Source organism: Podarcis liolepis (assembly GCF_965112155.1).
Source record: "Podarcis liolepis genome assembly, chromosome: 3".
Taxonomy (NCBI): Eukaryota; Metazoa; Chordata; class Lepidosauria; order Squamata; family Lacertidae; genus Podarcis; species Podarcis liolepis.
In genome coordinates this window covers 96,042,977-96,067,298 of record NC_139557.1, presented here as the reverse complement: position 1 = coordinate 96,067,298, position 24,322 = coordinate 96,042,977, and the positions used below count along the sequence as shown (strand labels likewise).

General features: G+C 39.9%; 1 protein-coding gene across 16 annotated transcripts in view; it reads right to left on the bottom strand.

Moving 5' to 3' along the window:
* ESRRG (estrogen related receptor gamma) overlaps positions 1–24,322 on the bottom strand; it is a 476,442-nt gene that overhangs the window by 401,616 nt on the left and 50,504 nt on the right. The gene's annotated exons all lie outside the window — the stretch shown is intronic.

Here is a 24,322-nt window from a genome sequence, read left to right as displayed (position 1 = left end):
TTCAGCTCTCCTGAGTTCAGTCCATCTTGCCCTCAGAAGCAATGACTATGCATGGTGCTAATTGTATTAGAAAGAGACCTGGGGAAAGCAAGACTTTGAAGATACTAAACTTCTAAACAGATTATCTTTTTATTCAGTTAAAAAGTAAAGTAAGCATAAGACGTGATACAAAATATATTCCTTTTTTAGTAATCCCATTTGTTCCAAATAAGCATGACAATTGCTAATCTCCACCAGCTTACCTATTTTGGCCTGTATTTAGGAAATTAGGATATCAGCAACCAAGTTCAATAGAGCCTTTTACTTGGAATGAAAATAGCTTTTTAGAAAAATGCTTAAAATGCTCAGCTATGAAAGGATCCTAAATTGAATTTTAATTCAAAGTAATTAAATGTTTATAAACAAAATATGTAGATTTGGTACATATTAAATGTTCTCCATTGCACTTCACTTCTACAGTGCAGTCTCACCAATAAGGCATCTCTTAATCATGCTTGCTAATCAGCGACATAACCTGGTTAAGCGGGAATTTGGGTGCCTTTAAATGTTTCCCCAGCCAGGTAGAAGCCACTTTTCCACAAGGAATTCCCATGCAACTAGGAGACCATCTAAGTGTTTCAGCCATATGGGAAGTCCCAGCTGCATGGTTTCCAGCCCCCCTGCTCCATGGAGGTAGCACTGTGCAGGATGCAGATTCTCTGGTAAAGACCCACATAAATGTGGGTCACTTAAAGTTATCTCAAGCAAGCAAGAGCTGGCCACACATTAGGCCTGTTGCACTAGGCCAGTGGCCCACCTAGTCCAGCATCCTGCTCTCACACTGCCCAAGCAGATGCCCATGGGAAGCCCGTAAGTAGGGCCTGATTGCAACAACACTCCTGCAGTATCCAGAAACTGTTATTCAGAAGCATGCTGCCTCCAGTAGTGGACCCAGGACCCAGCCATCAGGGTTGTTGTTGTTGTTTAGTCGTTTAGTCGTGTCCGAGTCTTCGTGACCCCATGGACCAGAGCACGCCAGGCCCTCCTATCTTCCACTGCCTCCCGCAGTTTGGTCAGACTCATGTTTGTAGCTTCGAGAACACTGTCTAACCATCTTGTCCTCTGTCGTCCCCTTCTTCTTGTGCCCTCAATCTTTCCCAACATCAGGGTCTTTTCCAGGGAGTCTTCTTTTCTCATGAGGTGGCCAAAGTATTGAAGCCTCAGCTTCACGATCTGTCCTTCCAGTGAGCACTCAGGGCTGATTTCCTTAAGAATGGATACGTTTGATCTTCTTGCAGTCCATGGGACTCTCAAGAGTCTCCTCCAGCACCACAGTTCAAAAGCATCAATTCTTCGGCGATCAGCCTTCTTTATGGTCCAGCTCTCACTTCCATACATCACTACTGGGAAAACCATGGCGTTTACTATACGGACCTTTGTTGGCAAGGTGATGTCTCTGCTTTTTAAGATGTTGTCTAGGTTTGCCATCGCCTTTCTCCCAAGGAGCAGGCGTCTTTTAATTTCATGACTGCTGTCACCATCTGCACTGATCATGGAGCCCAAGAAAGTAAAATCTCTCACTGCCTCCATTTCTTCCCCTTCTATTTGCCAGGAGGTGATGGGTCCAGTGGCCATGATCTTCGTTTTTTTGATGTTGAGCTTCAGACCATATTTTGCGCTCTCCTCTTTCACCCTCATTAAAAGGTTCTTTAATTCCTCCTCACTTTCTGCCATCAAGGTTGTGTCATCTGCATATCTGAGGTTGTTGATATTTCTTCCGGCAATCTTAATTCCGGCTTGGGATTCATCCAGCCCAGCCTTTCGCATGATGAATTCTGCATATAAGTTAAATAAGCAGGGAGACAATATACAGCCTTGCCGTACTCCTTTCCCAATTTTGAACCAATCAGTTGTTCCATATCCAGTTCTAACTGTAGCTTCTTGTCCCACATAGATATTTCTCAGGAGACAGATGAGGTGATCAGGCACTCCCATTTCTTTAAGAACTTGCCATAGTTTGCTGTGGTCGACACATTCAAAGGCTTTTGCATAGTCAATGAAGCAGAAGTAGATGTTTTTTTCTGGAACTCTCTAGCTTTCTCCATAATCCAGCGCATGTTTGCAATTTGGTCTCTGGTTCCTCTGCCCCTTTGAAATCCAGCTTGCACTTCCGGGAGTTCTCGGTCCACATACTGCTTAAGCCTGCCTTGTAGAATTTTAAGCATAACCTTGCTAGTGTGTGAAATGAGTGCAATTGTGCGGTAGTTGGAGCATTCTTTGGCACTTCCCTTCTTTGGGATTGGGATGTAGACTGAGCCATCAGGGTTAGTAGCCAATGATACCCTTAACTTCCATGAATTTGTCTAATCCTCTTTTAAAGTAACCCAAGTTGGTGGCCATCACTGCGTCTTTGGGGAGTGAGTTCTGCAGTTTAACTATCTGCTGTGTGGTAAGTACTCATACATATGGATGAGTTTCTAAAGCAAAGGCTAACAACTTGCAGCTCACATGCGACTGTCGGTCCAGTTTCATGCAAGTGGCAAGGAGAGAGAAAAGGGGGTGACAGAAAAAGAGAAATTGGGTGTCCTGCCCACTTTTGGCTCTGACCCTACCCACTTCCAGCATGTGACTGCTGAAAGATTATTTCTGAGAGCACAGGCTTCCCCGCCACTCATCTAAAGGCACCTTTAATACCATTGGTGCCAACAAATGCAATGCTTAGCAGCAGCAATGGCTGGCAGGGAAAGGGCAAGGGGAATTTACACTCTAGAAATGAGAGGCTGGGTGACAGCAGTCTTCCACCTCACCACTTAAGAAACACAGAAGAACAGCAGTTGGTCTACAAAAGTGTAGTACAATTTACTAATTAGAAGTATCTGAAGTAAACTTTATTGCAACAAGAGGTGTCTCCTGAATTTCTGTAACCATTTAAAGGCATTGAGTTTCTTCAGTGCTAGGAATGGAGCTGGGATGATTTCAGCATAAAGGCCATGTGAAAAGAGACTGTGGCACTTGGCCAGGTTGCTCAGCTGTTTTCTAAATATGATGACAGGTGCCCATTTTTTCCATTTGCTCGTGGAACGCAATATGTCTTCAAACAACATTTTTGCCAAGTAGGCCGATGCAGTTACATTTCAAAGATCCAGCAGGCTAAAATATATACTGCAAATTGTTTTGTTTGACAGATACTTTGGTAGCTTCCCCTTTTAAAATCAATTCCAGCCCCACTTTATTTCAAACAACAAATTGTAAAGATAATAGGAATGCATTCTAAATTAAAGTAAATCGGACGGGTTTCAAATGTGCAGAATTCCTTCACAGAAATAACTTCTCTTTAAGTTGTAGCATGCAGCCATGTGTAAACTGTTATATGCGATCACACAATCATGTATTTTGCTTCCTTATGTACAGTGGACTATGAAGCTGCATCTAGTCTTTGTTTCCAAAGCATGCAAAATGTGATAACTGTTATATTAATTGAATATGAAGCAGTTCACTAAAGAAGGGCTGTGTATCCCGAAAAGGGAAAAAAACATTTGATTACCCTGGGACAATGGGTTGTATTCAGGTTCTTCTCAGAGTAAACCCAAGTTAACCATGTCTACTGTATTAAGTTCAATAATTCTACTCTATGTATGACTAACACTAGATAACAGCCCAAAATATTTTATAGTTTCCTTTGAAACTTATGCCATGTTTTTTTCAATATGGAATTCTCCAAAACAGATAGCAAAGGAAACAAACTTTACCCTTCCATTTGTCAACAGGTAGATAGAGTCTTTAAAATCTTTTATGGCACAGCAGCATACAGCAACAATGTCTCAAACTTTCCATTTGTTTCATGCATAAAGGTGTATTTGGCTGATAGTCAGAAGCCATTATTTCTGAAGGTCTCCCATTTGTGGGGAAATATAAAATGCTGAGAACCTGTCCAAAATGTAAGACTATCTCTGTTGGATCATAAGTATTATCCTGTTTCCCACAGAAATGCCCCCAGAAAGCCTGCAAGGTGGTATGAATGTAATACATCACTCCTGCTATTGTTACCCAGCAACTGGTATTCAGAGGCCTGGTGGCTCTGAACTTAAGAGGAAAACATATAGCCACTGAGAGGCTTCTATTCCGTGAATTTGTCTAATCCTCCTTTAACACTATTTAAGCTGATGGCAAGATATTACCATATTCTGTGACAGCAAATTTCATAATTTAATCTATCCTACGTGGGAAAAGGTATTTTCTTTTGTTGATTACAGTATAAATCTCCCACCATACAGCTTCATTAGCTGTCCAACTAACAATCATAAGGAGGCACAAGGAGATGCAACATTAGTAAGATTGAGGCAGGGGAGCATGAATGGCTGCTTCATGCACATGCATGAGTTCAGGCAGAAGAAACAGTGGGCCAAAGCAGAAAATATCTGTACCAGAACTAGGAAATTGGGGGGAAACTAGAAAAAATTATGCTGAAAGAAAAAACTTCATATTATGCAAAAGCAGACAAGTTTATTATGAATGAACAAATATGCAGCAGCCATCTTAGACTAAATATTACATTGCTAATGAATGATGCGCTTTGTTCTCCTAATGGAATTTTATTCATGTGGTAGGCAGCACAGTATGACATAAGAGCAATGGAGAATACAGCTTGGTCAAAAAGAGTATGATCCCTCTCGTAATGGCCTTGGCAGGCACTATAGGCATAAATAATCTAGCAGTAAGCTTATGCTTAACACTACTTCAGAGACTAGTATTTCTGGGAAAGGACAAGCCGCAAAAATGCTAACTGTGAAATGAAAGAAGACAGACAACTGTATACTGGCTATGCATACTGTTCACTTTGCTTGTTTCTCACTAGTTAAGGGGTACTTTAATACACTATTAATTATGCATTCTGAGACCTTTGTTTTAATAAGTATAGAAACAAGGAACACCAATAGTAGCAAGATTAATCCCAAAAGTAGACAGCAAAATTTATGTAAGTAGTTGGGAACTCATCAAATGATGTGATTAAAAAACTAAATAATGAGCAACTCAGTACAAATTGGGGAAAGAAATGTAGAATGAAGTCTATATGCATCCATCATTACAGGCTTTTAAAAGGTAAAGGTACCCCTGCCCATGCGGGCCAGTCTTGACAGACTCTAGGGTTGTGCGCTCATCTCACTCTAGAGACCGGGAGCCAGCGCTGTCCGCAGACATTTCCGGGTCACATGGCCAGCGTGACAAGCTGCATCTGGCGAGCCTGCGCAGCACACGCACGCTGTTTACCTTCCCGCTAGTAAGCGGTCCCTATTTATCTACTTGCACCCGGGGGTGCTTTCGAACTGCTAGGTTGGCAGGCGCTGGGACCGAGCAGCGGGAGCGCACCCCGCCGCGGGGATTCGAACCACCGACCTTTCGATCGGCAAGTCCTAGGCGCTGAGGCTTTTACCCACAGCGCCACCCGCTTTTAGGTAGGCCTTAAAAACCCATTTATTTAGAACTGTATTTTTAAAAAGGTATCATGCTGCTGGTTTGATTTGGTACCAAAACATTCTTGAACTATTTTAATCGATAATTACAACCCAGCAAAATAACACAATTGTTTATCAATACTGTTTTTAATAGATATATTATTTTAGTTCATTTGTTGTATTATGGGTTTTTATGGTTAAATTTGAGTGCTGCTTGTATTATAGGCATTCTGTATGTTGGAAGCCACCTTATAAAGTTTGGCCCTAAAAAATCAGCCTAAACATCTTAAATAAACAATCCAAATGCATTGGTATAGGTTCTTGTAAAGCAATAAATGTAGATGTTCAAGTGATTGAAACACCTACAGCCAGATTTTTATGCAAAAGCGGAGACATTGTGGGGAGATGTATGAGCCATTCTTGCACTGGAAGCATAGGCTTCATTTTCAAATAATATCTGAGGGTGTATAAAGAATATCAATCATAACAATTCACCCTCCCTACACTGTTCTCTCCTTGTAAAATTGTGGAGCAGCTCTAAGGAACTACAAAAAAACAACTTTGTAGGATGCTTCCATCAATGAACTGAAAGCAAACAAGCTACTCTCAAATAATGCAGCAGGTGCTTCATACAGCATTTCACTAGCTGTGTACTAACCAGCCAAGTGAAAGTGCTACAGAAACTGCAAATTTAGGCATGAATGCTCCAGGCCATTAGCAGGTGCTTTGAGCAGTCATCCAAATCAAAGCAAGACAGTGGAAAAAGCCAAAGATTGGTTAACGGGGCCTGCAAAAAGCATAAACTCCAATGAGGGCACATAAAATGTTTTGCTGTTAGAAACAGTCTGACAAGAGGAAGGGAGGGGGAGAATAAAGAGGAGAGAACCTATTGCTGCGTAATAATTTCGATGAGGGTTTTGCTGTTTTGTACATAGGCCCCAAGATGCAAGTGTTGGCTAAGAAGCTGAGATCAGCACTTATATGTCCTCAGGTGGTTAGAGACAAGATAGAAAAGAACTTCTGGCACTTGGGGAAGAATACTGGGGCCATTTGATAACGCTCTGCTTGAGCATATGAGGGTTTCCCCTATGGGTATTGTCCTGAAGAAAGCTCCAGGCAAGTTCAAGCTGATTCATCACTTGTCACAACCAGAAGGTGAGACAGTTAATGATTACATCGACTCCAGAGTTCCTTCCTGCAGTAATTTAAAAGGCACTGGATCTCAGGGAGAAACGATAGACAGGGATCTAATGCACATTTCAAGCTTCCATTGTTTTCTCTTAAAATTTACTAGCAAAGTTTTATTAAAATTTATTCTGAGGGTCCCACAGTCATAGAATCATAGGATTGTAGTGTTGGAAAGCACCCCAAGGGTCATATAGTCCAACCCTCTACGATGCAGGAATCTCAACTAAAGCATCCATGAGAGATGGCCATCCAACCTCTGCTTAAAAACCTCCAATGAAAGAAGGTCCACTACCTTCTGAGGGAGTACATTCCACTTTCAAACAGCTGTTACCATCAGAAAGTTTTTCCTGATGTTTAGCTAGAATCTTCTTGAAACCACTGGTTTGGGTCCTGCCCTCCAGAGCAGGAGAAAACAAGCTTGCTCCATCTTCCATGTGACAGCCCTTTAGATATTTGATGATGGTCATTCAGCTTCCTTCCCAGAGTCTTATATTCCCTTGCTATATAGAATCATAGAATTGTGGAGTTGGAAGAGACCCTGAGGATCATCTAGTCCAAGCCCCTGCAATGCAGGAATATGCAGCTGTCTCATATGGGGATTGAACCTGCAACCTTGGCATTACCAGCACCACGCTCTAGGCAACTGACCTATCCAGACCCCTCAGATCAAAGTGGGATCATTTGTACCCACATGAAGCAGAAGGAAAGGGTTGTGGTCAATTGGCTTCATTACATTTTTTATAAGTCACAAAACTAGCAAGAGAGTTCACATATTTTTCAAGTGGAAAATAAAATCCTTAATAACATGTGGTCAATTTCTGTAGATAAGACTGAAGCCACCCCCCCCCCCCCGTGCACGTGTTCTTGCACTCTGTTTTCCATTCATTCCAACCAGCATGCTCAATAGTCAGAGATAAGACTTGTATCTCAACTAACCTCAAAGAAAAGGACATACCTCAGTCCAGGGCTTTGCTATACATTAAATCCTCTTCATTCATTTCAAAAGCAAAAGCCAACTTCTTTACTGTGTTCTCTCTCTTCATTGAAAGTAATGGAGAAACCTGCTTGTGATAGGTATTCTTGTGTGCAAGGGAAAGCATGAGTGCCTATACTGTAAGAGTCTGAATCTGGGAGACACACAAGATAATACAGTGTTCCTGGGTAGAAAGAGAGCAGAAGAGAAATGCATGCAATGTCTGCCGCTCTATTGTGGGTTAATGTTTTATTTTAACCTTCCTGATTACTTGTTTGGAGGGTGGGGTATAAATCTTAATAAATGGAGATATAATAAATCTATATCTCAACGGCTATAAGCTGTTTACGTAATTTCTGGAAACTCTGGTCAGGCCTTAGCCAACAGAATGGTCTAGACACAAAATGCAATTTTATTCCTAAAGGCAAAGTAAGCTGGTCTGGCCTTGTACACAGCCTGAACGAGCAAACACCTGTGAAATATATATGTAAGCCACTCTGACTCCTTGAAAAAGAGCAGGATATAAGAACTTGATCCTATACATGGTCTTCTCAGCAGGAAATGTCATTGTATTCAATGGGGTTTGTTGATTTGTTTAATTGGGTACACAACTGCAGCCTAAATTCAATATATAGAGCCTCAAGGGGTAGAATTCAGGGCAGACCCAGCATACCTAGTTATTTTAAAGGCTGGGTCCAGCTATCTAGTGTTACTGGTGTCCACACACACACACATTTATGGATGTTTGGCCACTGCAGTTAACAGTGAATGATAGCTTACAAGTACCATGACTTTCTGTCATCTGTGTAGGCTACCTAATCTTTTAGCCAGAATTCCATCCCTCCTCCTATCAAGGTCAGTATTAAGCAATACATTTAAGTCACCTGACTGGAATATTTCCTTCAGGGAATTGGTAGCACAAGCAATAATTTAGAATAGTATTTGAATTAAGAAATGCATTAGGTCTTAGTAAATATACTCAAATAAGTCTAAAAGAAAAGTATAATGTTTTAGCAGTCACCAAAACAACATCCAGTTGCTTTTTAAAAAATTGACAAAGGAGTCATTTGTTCTACTAATGCTCCACTTCAACAGATTTTGGAACACATTGCTCTGTGCAGCAAGCCCCTCATGAGAACAGTTGGCACCGCCAAAAGAGGTTTATAGGCAAAAATAAACAGGTGGCATTCTGGTGCTTACTCCCACCCCCACCCAGTCTTGGACCACAAGCGAGGTAACACAGTTAGAACAAGGTCGAGTCATAATTATTACTCCCCCCATCCTCGCAGCAAATACAGTACTCAAAAGACAAAGAAGCACAAATAGTCATGGGCGTGTGTGCATTGTACAACATGCAAATGAAGAAGATTAAAAATGCAAACATGATATGGAACCATTGCTTTTTATTTTTCTGTTTTGCTTTCCTGTCTTGGCTGTGAGTCACAAAGACCTGTTCCCTGCCTTGCAGGCCTTTTCCATCTGGCCTGGGAAGGCAATGCACGGACTGACTCCAGCTAAGGCGGCTGAAGACTCTTGGGTTGGGGGATTGTGTAGGGGGGTTTTGGGGTGGGTTGTTCTGTGGCAGTTATTATTGCCCAAATTGTTTTAAATTGGTTTTATCTGATTTTTAACTTGTGTGTTTTTAAATTTGGGGGTTTGTTGTTGTTTTTTAATTAAGGGATGTAAAATGTGCAATGTACACGATATAGGGCTACCTCTGAAGATGGTTCGGAAACATCAGCTGGTGCAGAATTCAGCAACCAGGTTGCTCCCGGGGTAAGAAGATTTCATCACATTGCACTGCTTCTGACCCAACTGCACCAGCTGCCAATTAGTTTCCAGGCCAAATTCAAACTGCTGGTTATGACCTATAAAGTGTTAAATGGTTCAGGACCACAATACCTCAAGAACTGCCTCTCCCCATAAGAACCAACCTGGACCCGACAATCATCATCTAAAAGACAAAATTCATTTCTGCAATACCAGTAGACAAAGGCATCATCTCCTGTGCACACATCTTAATTCCATCACCCCATATAATGTAGAGCTGTAACTAGTAAAATAGGCTGCAGTTGGAACCACTTTCTTAAGCTATCTGTTCTACATATATTTAGAGTTCTCTATAATGGAGCTACTGATTGATCTTGGGACTAATCTTTGCTTCAGCATTCCCCATCTATGTATAAATGTTGTAGAAAGTAATACATATACTCTTCTTTACTTATATGCTGAATATGTGCTTGTGTGATATATGTCACATGCTATATATCTGCAGCTGGGCTGACCTCCTTGAGTCATTGGTTCTTCATATACTTTTAATTCTAGCTATAAGTTTTACACACACAGTTGCCATATGGATTGCGTTAGGTTGAGCTGTAGTAGCTTGATGAAGTGTGGATATTGCTCTGTGGGAGAAAATTAGTAAGCACATGTACACAATTTTCTGTGACCATTTGGTCTTCCATTCTGGGACTGGCTCCAGTTGGTGGCCCTGATATTGTAGACTTAAAAAAATTAAGTAAGGTTGTATAGGACTGATGTCTGCCTACCCTGGCATAAATCCAAACCTGTACCATGGTTACTTTCCCATACTATATGGCTACATCATCAGTAGAGTACAACAGGGGTAGGCAATGTGGTGCCCTCCAGATGTTGTTGGCCTACAACTCCCATCAGCCCCTGTCAGCAGGGACAGTGATCAGAAATGATGGGAGTTATAGTCCCACCTGGAGGGCACATGTTGACTAATCCCGGAGCGGACCATAGCAAAACAGGTTCACATGGCTCTTGGCCCAATTTTGAAAGCTCTCTATAAGCCATCAATTTAGGCCTCTAGCTAGGAAGTGTTTTTCTTCCCAGCAACCATCTGGGCTTGGGGGGAAAGGCAGAGAGAAATTTTTGTATCAGAAAAAAAGAGGAGGAATCTGGCTCCACCCAGCAATAGCTTCAGCCTCATCCACAGCTGATATGCACTCCCTTTACAGATTAGCCCCTCAGCAGAAAAAGGACATATATTATGTAGCATACTTGGGTAATAGCGGTGCTATACAGGAAATGGCCATGCCTAAAGACACAAGATGTACAACAATGAAAGCAGACAGACACATTAAAAAGGTGTACATACTCTACCTGTGCATGTCCAAAAGAATAGAAAAGACTTTTCATACATTTGCAAAAGTAATCTAAGATTGTTAGCATTCAGATATCTAGAACGGCTTTGATGTATTTTACAATCAAGCAGTATATAAACTGGATCAAATAAATAAATAATAAATAGTGATATTCACCATAGATGCTACAACACATATCACATTCGTACAAGGGTGTATTTAGACCTGTGATGGCTAGCTGTGATGCTCAGTGGGGATGGCATGAGTGGGTGGCAGAGTATATGAATACTCCTTCTGATTGTGATGTTTCCTATGAAACCAGTGCTTCCCAGAGGAGCATGCATGTGTCTCTCATTAACCTGAAGCTAAGAGAAGGTGTGCATATGCAACTAAAGTACCAAATTTGCCCTTCAATTCTTTTTTGCCATTCAATTACTGATGTTATTAACCTTTTCTGCACACCTTATGGCAACATTAACAGATCACAAGGCATTTGTGTTGCTTCACCCAGCTAGTATTACCTACACAAACTAATACATTATGGAGGATATTGTCCTTCCTTCAGGTACACCCTTACAGATAAGAGAATAATCAAGCCCAGGAGCTAGACTTACTTACTTTCACCCACTTTTCTAATCTGATGTCTATGAAAGACACAGGCACTCCTCAACCATTTGAGGGGTGTGTGGAATAAAGTGGAAGCAGTATTACAGAAAAAGCAAAGACAAGACTGTGAAGGTTTTTTATTAACAATAGGAAAAGGTCAGTACCCTTTCCCCCAAAAGATACTGTGAAAGCTTGTAGGAATTATTACACCACAGCCTTTCCTTTATTGAATTCAATCTGAAAAAGAGAGCAACAAAAAGAGGGAGGGAAACAGTCTTCAGGCCTTCTTGGAATATTTTCTGACGCCAAAAAAGAAAGAAAAAAGAGTAATATAGAGAGTTGGAAAAACTGGGATTTTTTTATCACATGCTTCTTATCATAGTCAACTATTTAGGCCACAACTTCAAATCAAATCCTGAAGATTTAAAGTAGTTTTAACATTGTTAGGTTTAATTCGTGGAAGTTTGGAGTAACACCAACAACATGGCAATGATTTACACTAGCGTAACCAAGATGACACCTGACAATTGAGTTTTAGATACCCTAAACCCAACCAAATTTTCTTTGAAATTGTTGAGTTCAATGGAACCTGCTTCCAAGAAAGAATGCTTGGGACTACTGAAGCCTTAAATTAAAATTGGTGTCGCTGTCATAAGAAACTTACCTTACCTGCAACATATACACAAAGCACTTTAAAAGTAACTATCACTAATATAAAAGATAAAGGACCCCTGACAGTTACTAAGTCCAGTCGCGAACGACTCTGGGGTTGCGGCACTCATCTCGCTCTACTGGCCAAGAGAGCTGAGGTTTGTCCGCAGACATTTTTCCCGGGTCATATGGTCAGCATGACTAAGTCGCTTCTGGCGAAAACAGAGCAGTGCACGGAAACGCTGTTTACCTTCCCGCTGGAGACCTATTTATCTATTTGCACTTTGATGTGCTTTTGAACGGCTAGGTTGGCAGGAGCTGACTGAACAACGGGAGCTCACCCCGTCGCAGGGATTCAAACCGCCGACCTTCCAATCGGCAAGCCCAAGGATCAGTGGTTTACACCACAGCGCCACCCGCATCCCTATCACTAATATAGTCTCCTGTTTATCTCAGCCATCACACACATCTCTGAATTCTTACATAAAAGCAAGAATAAAGTGCTTAAAGTCACTTCCATAAGGTACTTAAAGAGAATCCAGGTATTATATTTATTGTTTACAAACACAACATACTTCAATAACTTGGGGAAAATAAAACTAACCACCTCCTTCATAAACTGTGTTTGCACAAGTAGGCATTTACCTGGAGGTGGCTAGGATTGTTTGTGTATACAGTATAAGAACAATCCCAGACATTCTGCAGATACAGGATGTCTACCCAGAGGCTCCAAATTTTGGAAATCACCGGAACCCACATATCTTAATTCAAGTTCTTCCTTTTTGTAATTGCTACATGCAGGGCATCATCAAGAGGCTGACCTAAATATCCCAAAGAAACACAGGATAACGAAAGTATCAAATAAGAATCTATCCATTTAATTACACAGTCTGTAGCGCAATGATGTGGTGGTTCAAGAATTGCTGTATCTTAAACATTTATCAAGAAAACAAACATGATACATTAAATGAATTTAGGAGGAGGAGTCCTTGAAAAGCTAAGAAAGAAAGCCTGAGAAAGAAAAGCAAAATACTGGATTCAGGAAACTGGCAACTGAACACAGAAGGGCTCCGATATCTCCCACTGTGAAGTAAATGTATCTGGGCTATAGATATGTTTGTCAAAAGTATCTATAGCACAGATAATTAGGTTAGTACAGTGAACTAGCCACATGCTTTGAAGTGTGCATGCAGTTGGTATACTAACCTTTCTTTCACCTGGTAGGTTAAGCTCATCATAGCTTCACACATACTTGCAGGCTCATGACCTATACTCTATCCTCATTAACACATCATTTATGGAAGACAACCACATTGGAATGGATACTCAGAAGTTTTGTGTGGCTGAACATGGATTTCTCAGTACATGAACTCTCAAATATGAAAAGTAAAAGAAATGTTCCTCATTTTGTACACTGCCTTTCACTTGTACAGTTCAAAACACCTTGAAAATACTGTTTTAAAGACACCGGCTTCAACTCAGACTTTCTCACACATCAAACACTCCTGCACAAGAGCAGTTTCATATTCCAAAGCTGCAGGAGGCAGGCACACTGATCACAGCCAAATAACTGTTTCCAGCTGGAAGGCATATTCTACTGAGTTCAGAGGAGGCTGTTTACCTCAATTGTGCCTATACATGCACGTGAAATATACTACATGTTAAGCAGTGGAGCAATGCACCTGTTCACAGCCATGAAGGATGCATTGTTTTTCTGCATGCGGCAATATCCTGCATTGAGAAGCACACATGGAAAGCAGGTTTGTAGAGCTGCCCTTGATTCTGCCACCCTACCCCTGACAAAACACAGAGGAGGTTTTGCATTACTTGAAAGGTTTTCGTAGCTTTTGATATTTGACCGTAAATGGCAACAGGACAAAAGAAATGGGTATGCATACCTAATAGGGAAGCGATTATTTTCTTCAAATGATTTCCAAAACTCTTTAAAAACTATGGCAATATTTTATGGAGGTGAATAAAGCTTGACATGATCCAGAAAGGCCTTCCCAGGATCCTTTGCAATTTAACAGTGGATGCTGCCGTGTCACTCTTGGATCACATGATTCTGCAACATTGCACTATTACAAGCCGGAAGAATCTCTACAGCTGTCCAAGCAGCTGATCCTCCAATCAAGCAAATAATGCGGCAAGATTACAAAATAGAAGGCTATGACAGCCCAACTCCTTACATCTAGAACATTCATAAGGCATATGACTCATCTTGGCACCAAAGAGCTCTTTCAAAATTAATTCTGTTTTCAGATGCCTGAAATGGAGTTGTTTTTGATGTTGTGAAAAAAATATATAGCTTGTCAAACCTCTTTCAAGATTCTAAAAGTCCAGAGTAATGAACGTATGGTTTCATTGTTTTACATATTGTTTCAAGCTGCTCAGAATACTAATTGCTAATGCAATTCTTAAGTTTCTTATTGTTTTTCCACTTTAATTCAATACTTGGGTATTTGTGAAAGTGAAACAAGGAACGTCAACAACAAAATATAGGGTACTATTTCTGCATACTCTCGCAATACTGATAATGTAGATTAGTTTGCAAATTAAAAGAAAAGAAAACATTAAAAAAAAACCTTCCAATGCTTGACAAGGCCCTGTGCCAGGACCTACACAATTTTGAGAGCAGCTGAGCAATTAAATGTTGAGGGTATCAAGTGAGTTTGAGTTGGGGGGCCAGAACTGGACTGCTCAAGGACCAAATATTTTACAGTTAGGACCAAATTACACATTATGTTAAATGTTAGGTCATGCATATTTATCTTTTTTTGTAAATGGATAACAATGGAGGGAAATCAACACTGGGACTAGGGCATGGTGATGGTGTGTGTTTAACCCTTTGCTTCTTCACTATGGTTCCCCCCCCCAAAAAAAAATTCTCACCCTCTCAAAATGTCTGTGTGTGGAGAGAATTTTGACTCCCAACATAAATAGCAACTTTGTGTTAGGGAGGGAGAGTTCCTGGTGCCCATCCACCCACCCACCAAGCTAGTAAGAAGTCAAACTGCCTGTTTAACTTAACATCTAGTTTGACTTTAAGTATCGAGATGTACACATAGAGAGATGTGGGAAAACACACAAAAGTGTCATTACATAGATACTGCTATCGCTGGAAAGAACCTAGATTTAACAGGATACAAATATATTGACTTCATCCTCATATACTGCTTCCATCTAGAGTGGAAGCAGCACAGTACTGCTTATGAAAAATCTTAATTTCCCACCCTAGCTTGCTTACACTCAGCCTCTTTTCTTCACACTGATGCAAAACACAGAGAATTTGGTTTGGGGCCCCAAAGGGGTCCGCTGTGCTTTGAGAGGACGTGTGATGTTCAACCAAGGGGAGAAAGAAACAAGCGACTTTGAAGCCAAACCCCAATTTTTACATCAACACATGCATGCACTCTCTCACACACACTAAGCATAGATAAAATAGATAAATACCCACATGGCTGCCTCATTTAGATCCATTCTCTAGCCATATAGGATCAGGTTACAGGAAAATAATGCCTGTGACTATGGGGGGCGGGGACCTGATGAGACACCATTTGTGCAATCAGTAATTGTGTGAATGTTTTTTTTTTTAAAAAAATAATATAAACAGCAGGCAAAGGTGAGCAGTCATAATTAATCATTTAACCATTTGCCCCATGCTATTGGCCTGATCTAGGGAGAACATTTGCTTGGGAGTAAACTCAATTGAACACTCTAGGATTGCATTGTATTGTTGCATTTGCTAGAGAATAAGCTCCTTTGAGATTCATTTCTACGTAAACCTGAAAAATTGAGATACTGTTTCACTTCAGTAATATGGAGCCTTTAAACAATTTGTATAAATCTTTCTTCTAGAAAGTCAGGGTGATGTACATGGTTCCCTTTCTTTTTTAAAAATTTCACAACTCAGTGAGGAAAATTAAGCTAAAAAAAAGTGATTGGCTCCAGATCACCTCTTTGCTGAGGGAGATTTGAACTAAAGTCTCCATAGCCATAGTCTGACACTTTAACCACCACACCACTCTGGGTTTCACTCACAACCAATTGAGAAATGTAAATATGGGAGGGAAATACATCATAGAATAGAGACAATGAAATGTTGTCTGGCATGAAGGTGTCTTCAGTAAATGCCTTGAAAGTATAGTTGTCAGAGATCTCCATTATTATTCAATTAGAAGCATTAATTTAATTTTTAAACATTGCACCACACATTAAGGTCAGAAGCTTCTACTGATATATTATAGTTAAAATGAGTTTTTTCCTCTAAACCCTGTTACTGGCATTAACATAGATATACACACAAGATAAAGATGCACACACGTTAATGTTTGTTGCCTTTTCATCAGCATTTATAATCCGGAGTTTCTGCTCTCACCCCATTTAGAATACTACTGCCACGTTACAGTTAAAATGAGATGTTACCAAAATATGACCCCAAAGTCTTCCCTGTATTCTATATTTTATTCAGTCATGATATCAGAGATTAATAAAAAACAAAATGCAAAAATGAAACAAAGCATTCTCTCTCTCTTACCTTACAAACTTCAACAAGGTTCCAAAGCCACCCTCAAAAGGCCAGAATTTTAAAGACTTATAGTTCTGAGAAACATTATCTTTGAATTCAGGAAGGAAAAAAGAAAACCTGGATTTGGGTTTGATGTTGCTTCCCATGGATTGCTTAAGAATAGCATTTTAGTTGCAGTGAAATTAAATAAAACAAAAGCCTGACAGGTAACCAAGGAGCCAACTGCACAGAAAGCTCACAAAGCTATGGTGAGCCATGTAGCCCAAACTTCCTCACACATGCAAAACTCAAAGATTTAATTTTCTGCAAGATTACCCACAATAATTACAAAGTTTCCGTAATTCATCCTTAAAAAGCTCATGACTACAGGATCCATAAGAATTGATCTTTTATCTTTTGCCCTCCTGTATAGTGTGCATGTATCCATATCATGCGTAATACGGTTCACTAGCTGAACGCAGGCAATATCTTACAATATCTATAGCTGCTAAAATCAAGCCTATAAGTAAGCCAATGAATAGGAATGTCACACTATGGCATCCCAACAAAATGTTCGCTGATCAGTGCTCATTTTTAGAAACCTAGATTCACTATGCACAACTATTAGGGCACCAACTATTAGGTTGGCATTCAACTGCTTCATCAAAAGATTTTTGCAAAATTAATTTAATTGTTTACAATACCTCCAAGAGGCCGTGCCCATGCAAGTCTTAGCTATGAACTCCTTGCACAAGGAAAACACTGTGGCAATGTTTAAAACAATTTCTAAGATGGATTAGATAACAGTAGAAAGTGATGTTAGTGGCCAACAGATGCCATCATTTTGTGACAGGTGGGACACAGTAATTTTTACCCAACTCAGGGTAGAAAGCCTGAGAATCTCTGGTCTAAAAATTTCATTTCTAAAAAACAAAAATGGTAGGCACTATCTTAGAAGGCACGGTTCCCTTCACTCTCACATATGCATTTCCTAAGATATTTCCTACTGCAGCATATATATGGGCCATCACAAATGCCCCCCCCAAGCCTATTGTTTAGTCATTTACAAGTAAATGTAGATTAAAAACTATTGCAATTAGTTTTTAAGAAACCGAAACAGAATTATTTGTTCTTCATGTGCCTCCTTCATTAAAGGTCTGCAGGGTGGCAACATGAGAACAGGCCTTTTCTGTAGTGGCCCCCGTTTGTGGAATGCTCTCCCAAGGGAGGTTGCCTGCATTACATACGGTACCTTTAGGCACCAGGTGAAAATGTATCTCTTTCACAATGAGTTTGGCTGATTAACATTCTATAGTTTTTAAAATGTGTTTGTGGGAGGAGGGGGTGTTGCTGATTTGTTTCTGGTTTGGTTTTATTATGTATTTTGTATTCTCATTTTCCTTTTTGTGTGTGAACCACCCTGGGATCTTCAGATAAAAGGTGGTATACAAATTTAAGAAATAACAATAATTGACCCCATCCTGGTATCCACATGGAGAAGGGAGGTTATAAATATTATAGTACATAAACAAAATAATGTCTAAGGCTACAGCCTTATACACATTTACCTAGGAGTAAGTACCATCAAACTCAGTGTAGCATACTTAGCAGACTACACTGTAAGATTTAACACATGACATCCCTTGTATTAAACTCTGATAGCCGTAACGAAGAGCGCAATAAATGGAGTATCTGTGACACCTATGAAAGCTAAACTGCAAAAGGTTTAAGGGTCCAAGCATCCATGTTTATGTGGATAAACATTATCTTTCCGGTAATGTTTCTGAAACTTCCAAATTACTGATGTGCAATTCAGATTTACTTTGTGATAACTTGAAATCAGAGTTGCTATAATTCTAATATATTAATTAATTTCAGTGGGTTTGCTCACAAGAAAATATGTTGAGGATTGCAGCCTTGACCACAGCTTTCTGCAGTACCTTGGTTTTTATTTAATTTAATGGTTCACTGATTATTTCACAATTGCAAAGTCTTATCTTGTTAACAGAGGAATGGGTGGAAGCAACTAGCACAGCAGAAAGAGAAGATACTAGCTAAACATGGCATCATTAAGGAAGTTTTGAAGGCATTTGAAATACATACAGTACATTAAAAAGTATGCTAATGCATACTGTGTATGGAAGTGATGTTAGCTATAGTTAAACTTTATAAAGGATAGGCAGGAGACAGAAAAAAGGTAGGAAATCTTGAAAGATGATATACCAACAGGGCAAATGATTTGCATGTCCCTACCATCAGACTGGCTTATCAGGACTCCAAAGGCCAAAGGCTTCAAATGAAGAAAATGAATTTGCGGGACAGTGAATGAGAAATCGAAGTCAAAGCATTTATTAACCTTTTTGTTACAACACTGAAGCTTATTTTTCTCTATTTATATTAGATATCTACTTAAATCTTACTGAAATGCAAAAGTTGTGGTAAATGCATGCTTAAAAAACATGTGCCACTACTACATTTTGTTCTGCACACATCTGAATGTGCTTCTCAGGTTCATCAGTTGAATAAAAGTTACACGTGGCAGGTAATTGCACAGGCAAGGGAATTTGGTTGAGAAGACAGGTGAGGTTCAACCTGTTCTGGATGGATGTGCACTCCCCGTAAAGGAGTGGGTACACAATTTGTCTATGCTTTGGCAACTTCAATGTGTTGTATGTGAGACTGCCTCTGAAGACAGTTCAGAAACTGCAGCAAGTACAGAATTCAGCAGCCAGAGTATTGACTGGGACCAGGAGGCCTGAACATATAACATCAAGTCTGGCCCAATTCCATTGGCTGTTGATTAGTTTTCCAGCTCAATTCAAAGTGCTGGTTTTGACCTAGACAGCATTATGTGGCTCAGGAACCCAATACCTTAGTGAATGCCTCCTCCCATATGATGCTGCCTAGACCTTGTGTTCATCTTCTGAAGTCCTTCTTCATGTGTGCCCTCCCAAAAGAGCTGCAGATGGTTGCACCAAATGAACAGGGCTGTTCATTGGTGGCTCCCCAGCTCTGGAGTGCTCCAAGGATGTCCAGTCAGGATGTCCAGTCGGGCCACCACAATGACACCAAGGTCATATCTGTGAAATAAATATATTTTTACCCCAATGTATAGCACTTGATTACTTGAAACTATGCACAAGGTGCCAGATCAAGGTCAGGACTTGGGGGTGTACAATACTTAATCCAGATTCCAAAATTCAAGCCCCTTTCCTCTGCCATGACGGCTTCCAAGAAGCAGCTATAAATGACTGCAGATTTCTACAGACATTACCAACATACTTGCAGGTATGATCTGGGAGTCCATAAAAAGGTACAGAAACTTGCTTTTAGAAAGTGAAGCAAAACAATGTATTGTTAAGTGTTGCTGAAACAACTGAATCTGGTCACTGTCAGAGACAGAATATTGGGCTGGATGATGTGTCATTGAACTTATCCAGTATGGCTGTTCTAATGTTAAATTGACACTTAATATGCTATTAAACCAGAAACATTTTCAGAGAATTACTCCCTACCACCCTTTCAGTGGATACTATGTAACTATGAGCCTGGAAGAAACACACTATTTAAACTGAGCATTAGAAGAAGAAAATGAAACACTTTTCCTTTAATAGTGAACACAAGCTGATATAGCATCACATGACCCTTCCTATAATTTCTATTAAAATCATTTCATGTCTGGTTGCTTCTGCTATCCTGGCTCATTTGTATTGTTTACAACAAGTCATTGCACTCAGCAGTTAGTGGTGGCTGAATCCATGGTTACCAGTTTTTACATTCACTAGTTAAATGGAATGCAGTTCTTCTGTGGGTTTCATGAAGAAAGCACTTAAGGAACCACAATTCAGCTATCAATCAGGCTAACCTGGGAGAAATTAATCTTATAAATATAGGTATTGTTGTATATTAAAAATTTATTGAAAGGGAACTCAAGGGTTTTTTATATATATTAGCTGTAGCTACAAGCGGGGACATGTCAAAATCTGGCACCTTGATCGTAAACATGTTTACTTTGAAACCATTCTCGCCAGTTTAAGCTGAGCTTATAACTGAATATGTTTCTACTGTTGGATTTGGAGACTACTACATACACCCTAAGCTTTACAGAATAATAAAACTGACATTTATTTTCTAGTGTCATTTCTTAAATATATTTAAAAACAATAAAATAATAAGAACAACAATCAGGATGTTTCTGTAATGTAAACACAGAGTGCTTAAGTACAGGTTTAATGAGACTGCAGTCTATGCAAAGAAACTTAGACATGATAGTAAATTACAAAACAGACAGAACTAAGTAGAATTCGATTAAGGCAAAAGTATTCCTTACCAGTAAATTAAGATTGCAAACTCATATGTTTTGGTGTTAATTAAGGTAGATATCGATGGATTGTGTTTGCCTCATTACTTACTGTTTGTCTGGAGTGGCTTGTTATTTTGGGAGAGAGGGGACTGTTTGTTTACTAGGTAGATACAACACACATTTAAATTCATTTTTTAAAAAAAAACAGCAGAAAAGTCACCTATAGCTTGGTGGATGTAATATCTGTCCCACCAGCCACAAGAACACAACAAATAGTTAAAATCAAACATTTTACTAGCTCATCTACTGCAAAGTCACTGTATCAGAAGCCTGAATTGATTTGTTTCCTCACAACGAACTGAAAATGAATGTAACAGAATGTCGGGGGAGGGGGAGGAAGAAAAATCTCTATGACACTGTTAATCGGATATTGTATAATAGTTGATTGCAGGTTTGCACTGCACTATCATTGCTTAAATCAAACATACTTACAGGTTCTGGGTTCTTCCAAGAGTTTGGTGCAGTTTCAAGGACAAATGTCTTAAGGATGCCTTTTCTACCATGCAGCAATGATCTCAGCTCTGATCTGATTACATGAGTAAAGTGCTAAATCTGACAATATATAGTTTTTTAAAAGAAAGAGGGAACTTCCCAAATAGAGAAGAAATCTTAGGAGAAAAGTCTCAGGCTTGGGAAAAAGCTGTTTAAAAATGTGAAGGTTGATTTGCTCCCTAGTTGTAGCAGCTGATGCCTGTTTGCAGCCCTGCAGAAAGAAACCTTTTCTGAAAAACCAATGGCATCACATTTCAGTGAAGCTTGTGCCAGACTATGGAGTGCAAAGCAGCCTTGGACAAACTTCACACAACTCAAATAAGTTGTGCTTACTCCTGCACATGCAAAAATAAGTTTAAAGTGTATTGTTAGTTTTTGGTTTTATTATAAGTTGGCAAATATTCTACGATCCTTATGTATTCTTGAGAAGGAAATACTTAAGGAGCTAGCAGCTAGAGAATCAAGGTTCTTGTGCCGTTAATGATAGAGAAGAAGAAATTATGGCAAGGGCAGCTTTTATTACCCCTTCATAACAGACGTCCTAACCTATTCTGTGGTTTGGCTGCATAGTGGACTGCAGACAGCTCTGAAAAATGCTTTGTTATCCTAATTTAGTTTATCGCTTATAAACTGTTATGTTTTCTTCTGACAATCCAATTCCCAAAACAATGCCTGGTGGCCCCAGTGATTTCAGCAGAACTTCCACAGTATATGTTAACACTGTGATGTGAACTTCCTCAAAGGTGCAATATCATGCATGCATAATTAAATGTAAGTCCCATACAAATCTAGGATATGCATTTTCACTATAACAAGATCACACTGCTCTCTGAGTTGGAATGAGAGTCATTACTGGATTCATGTTTAGTTTCAGTCTACTTTAAGCAAACATCTGTACATATATTATACGTTACTATCTAGCTACCTACCTACCTACACACATACATGTTACATATGCAATTATTACGTTTATATCACCACTTTCCTCCATCATGAAATTCATTGTGTCATACATGAAATTTCTGGGTGGCCTCCCTTCAAGAAAATGGTCAAACCCTGCTCAGTTCAACAAGGCACCTGCCTTTAGAACATGCCCTGCAACTGATAACTTTATATCCACAGCAAAATCTGACCCAAATTAACAATACTTAGCATCTATATAACACAAGGTGTTTCACATACATTATCTCAATAATGGTAACTCTACTAAAGAGCAGCTATGGGGCAAGCCAGCCCTCTCCCTCAGCAACAGCAACCTAACCAGGGGCTTCTGCCATTGCAACTAAAACAATATTATGTGCAAGAGAAATGGAACAGATCTATGTTATTATTCCTCAGCTTTTTTAATGCAAGAGGGTGTTCCTCCAGTACAGTTAGGTGCAGGCTCAAGGGAGCCCCTTGCCCTCCTACTCCAAAAGTCCCTTTTACCTGGTTGCAGTAAAGGACTGTATGAGAGCTAATAAACTGAAGCTCAATCCAGACAAAAGAGATATGCTGTTGGTGGGTCTTCTGTCTGGATTAGCAGTGTTTATCTGGATAGGGTTGCACTTCCAGAAAGGATCAGATTCTTATTTTGAAGGTCCTCCTGGATCCAGCATTGTCACTTGAAGTGGTTTCACTGATGCAGAGACCCACCCCCCCACAGTTACACTCCTATCTAGGCAAAAATAACCTAGCTATGCTGTGGTAACCTCTAGGTCAGATTTCTGCAATGCACGATGCATGGGGCTTCCTTTGAAGGCAGTCCAATAAGTGCAGTTATTGTAAAATGCAGTGGTCAGACTAATAACAAGGATTAGTTTGTTGGGCCATAAAACTCCAATTCCCATTGAAATGCTTCTCCCAACATGAACCAACTCATGCCCTGAGAACATTGTTTGAGGTCTTTCTCCAGGTGCCCTCTCCAAGAGAGGTTCAGAGACCTGCAACAAAGCAGATGACCTTTTCAGTTGTCCCTGCCTCACCCAATCCAGTCTTGTAATGCTATCCGCCTGGCACCAACTTTACCATCTTTTCAGCACTATTTGAAGACTTGCCTGAACTTTCAGGCATTTGATGGTACTTTATTACTTTTTATCAGTATTGCTTAATTCAGAAGGACATCAGTGATTTTTTAGCAGTTTTACTGGTCACTATAGTCTGGTATGTTAATTACTGATGATAAGATTACATTACTATTTTTTGGTATTTATTATATTTATTGAAAGCCACATAGAGACTGTTTTGTAGTAGACAACTAAGAAATTTGCTAGATCTAGGTCTAGATGTAGCACAAGGTAAGCAAAGGCAGTGACATCCTAGTAAGCTAGGAATTATGGTAGCTGCTGCTTCTTTAACACAGGCACAGATAACTACACCTAATCAAAAGAGCAGCATGTCCCCTTGGGCTTGTGACTGGAGTCTGGTACCATATTCTGCAGTCGGCATTGTGGTGCAGTGCAAAACACACGATCAACATTGTTAGTATGTAGCAGAACTAAAACATGTGATATGGTACCTTAGAGTGGGGAGTAGAACTTTGTGAAAATTGCCTCCTTTGTCTCGTCCATGAGTGGCATCCTCTGATAGATCAGAGCTTCATTTTTTTTTAGGAAGGCTACTCAGTATCCAAGTTACTGCTTTCAGGCAGTAGTCAGTGCTGCTGCAGGATCATTTCAAGACTCAAGAGTGAGCAAACCTGGAAACAACCCAAGTGTTTGCTTATTTTAGAGAGCACAATGGATCTTCCATATTATCTTGTAATAAATAAATAGTTCCTAGGTGAGCACAGAGGTGTCTCAGATTGTTTCTTCTCTGTGCTGTGAGGTTTCTTCTTTATTTCCTTTGTACGTCCAGACTGAAAACAGTCCTTGTGAGCAGTGTGTGGTTTAAGGGGAATGAATCCCTGGCTGCAGGACAATAGCTCAGTTTTAGAGCATCTGCTTTGCAGGCAGGAGTTTCTAGGTTCAATTCCCAGAATCTCCAGGTAGGGAGAAACTTCTGAAATCCTGAAGAACCACT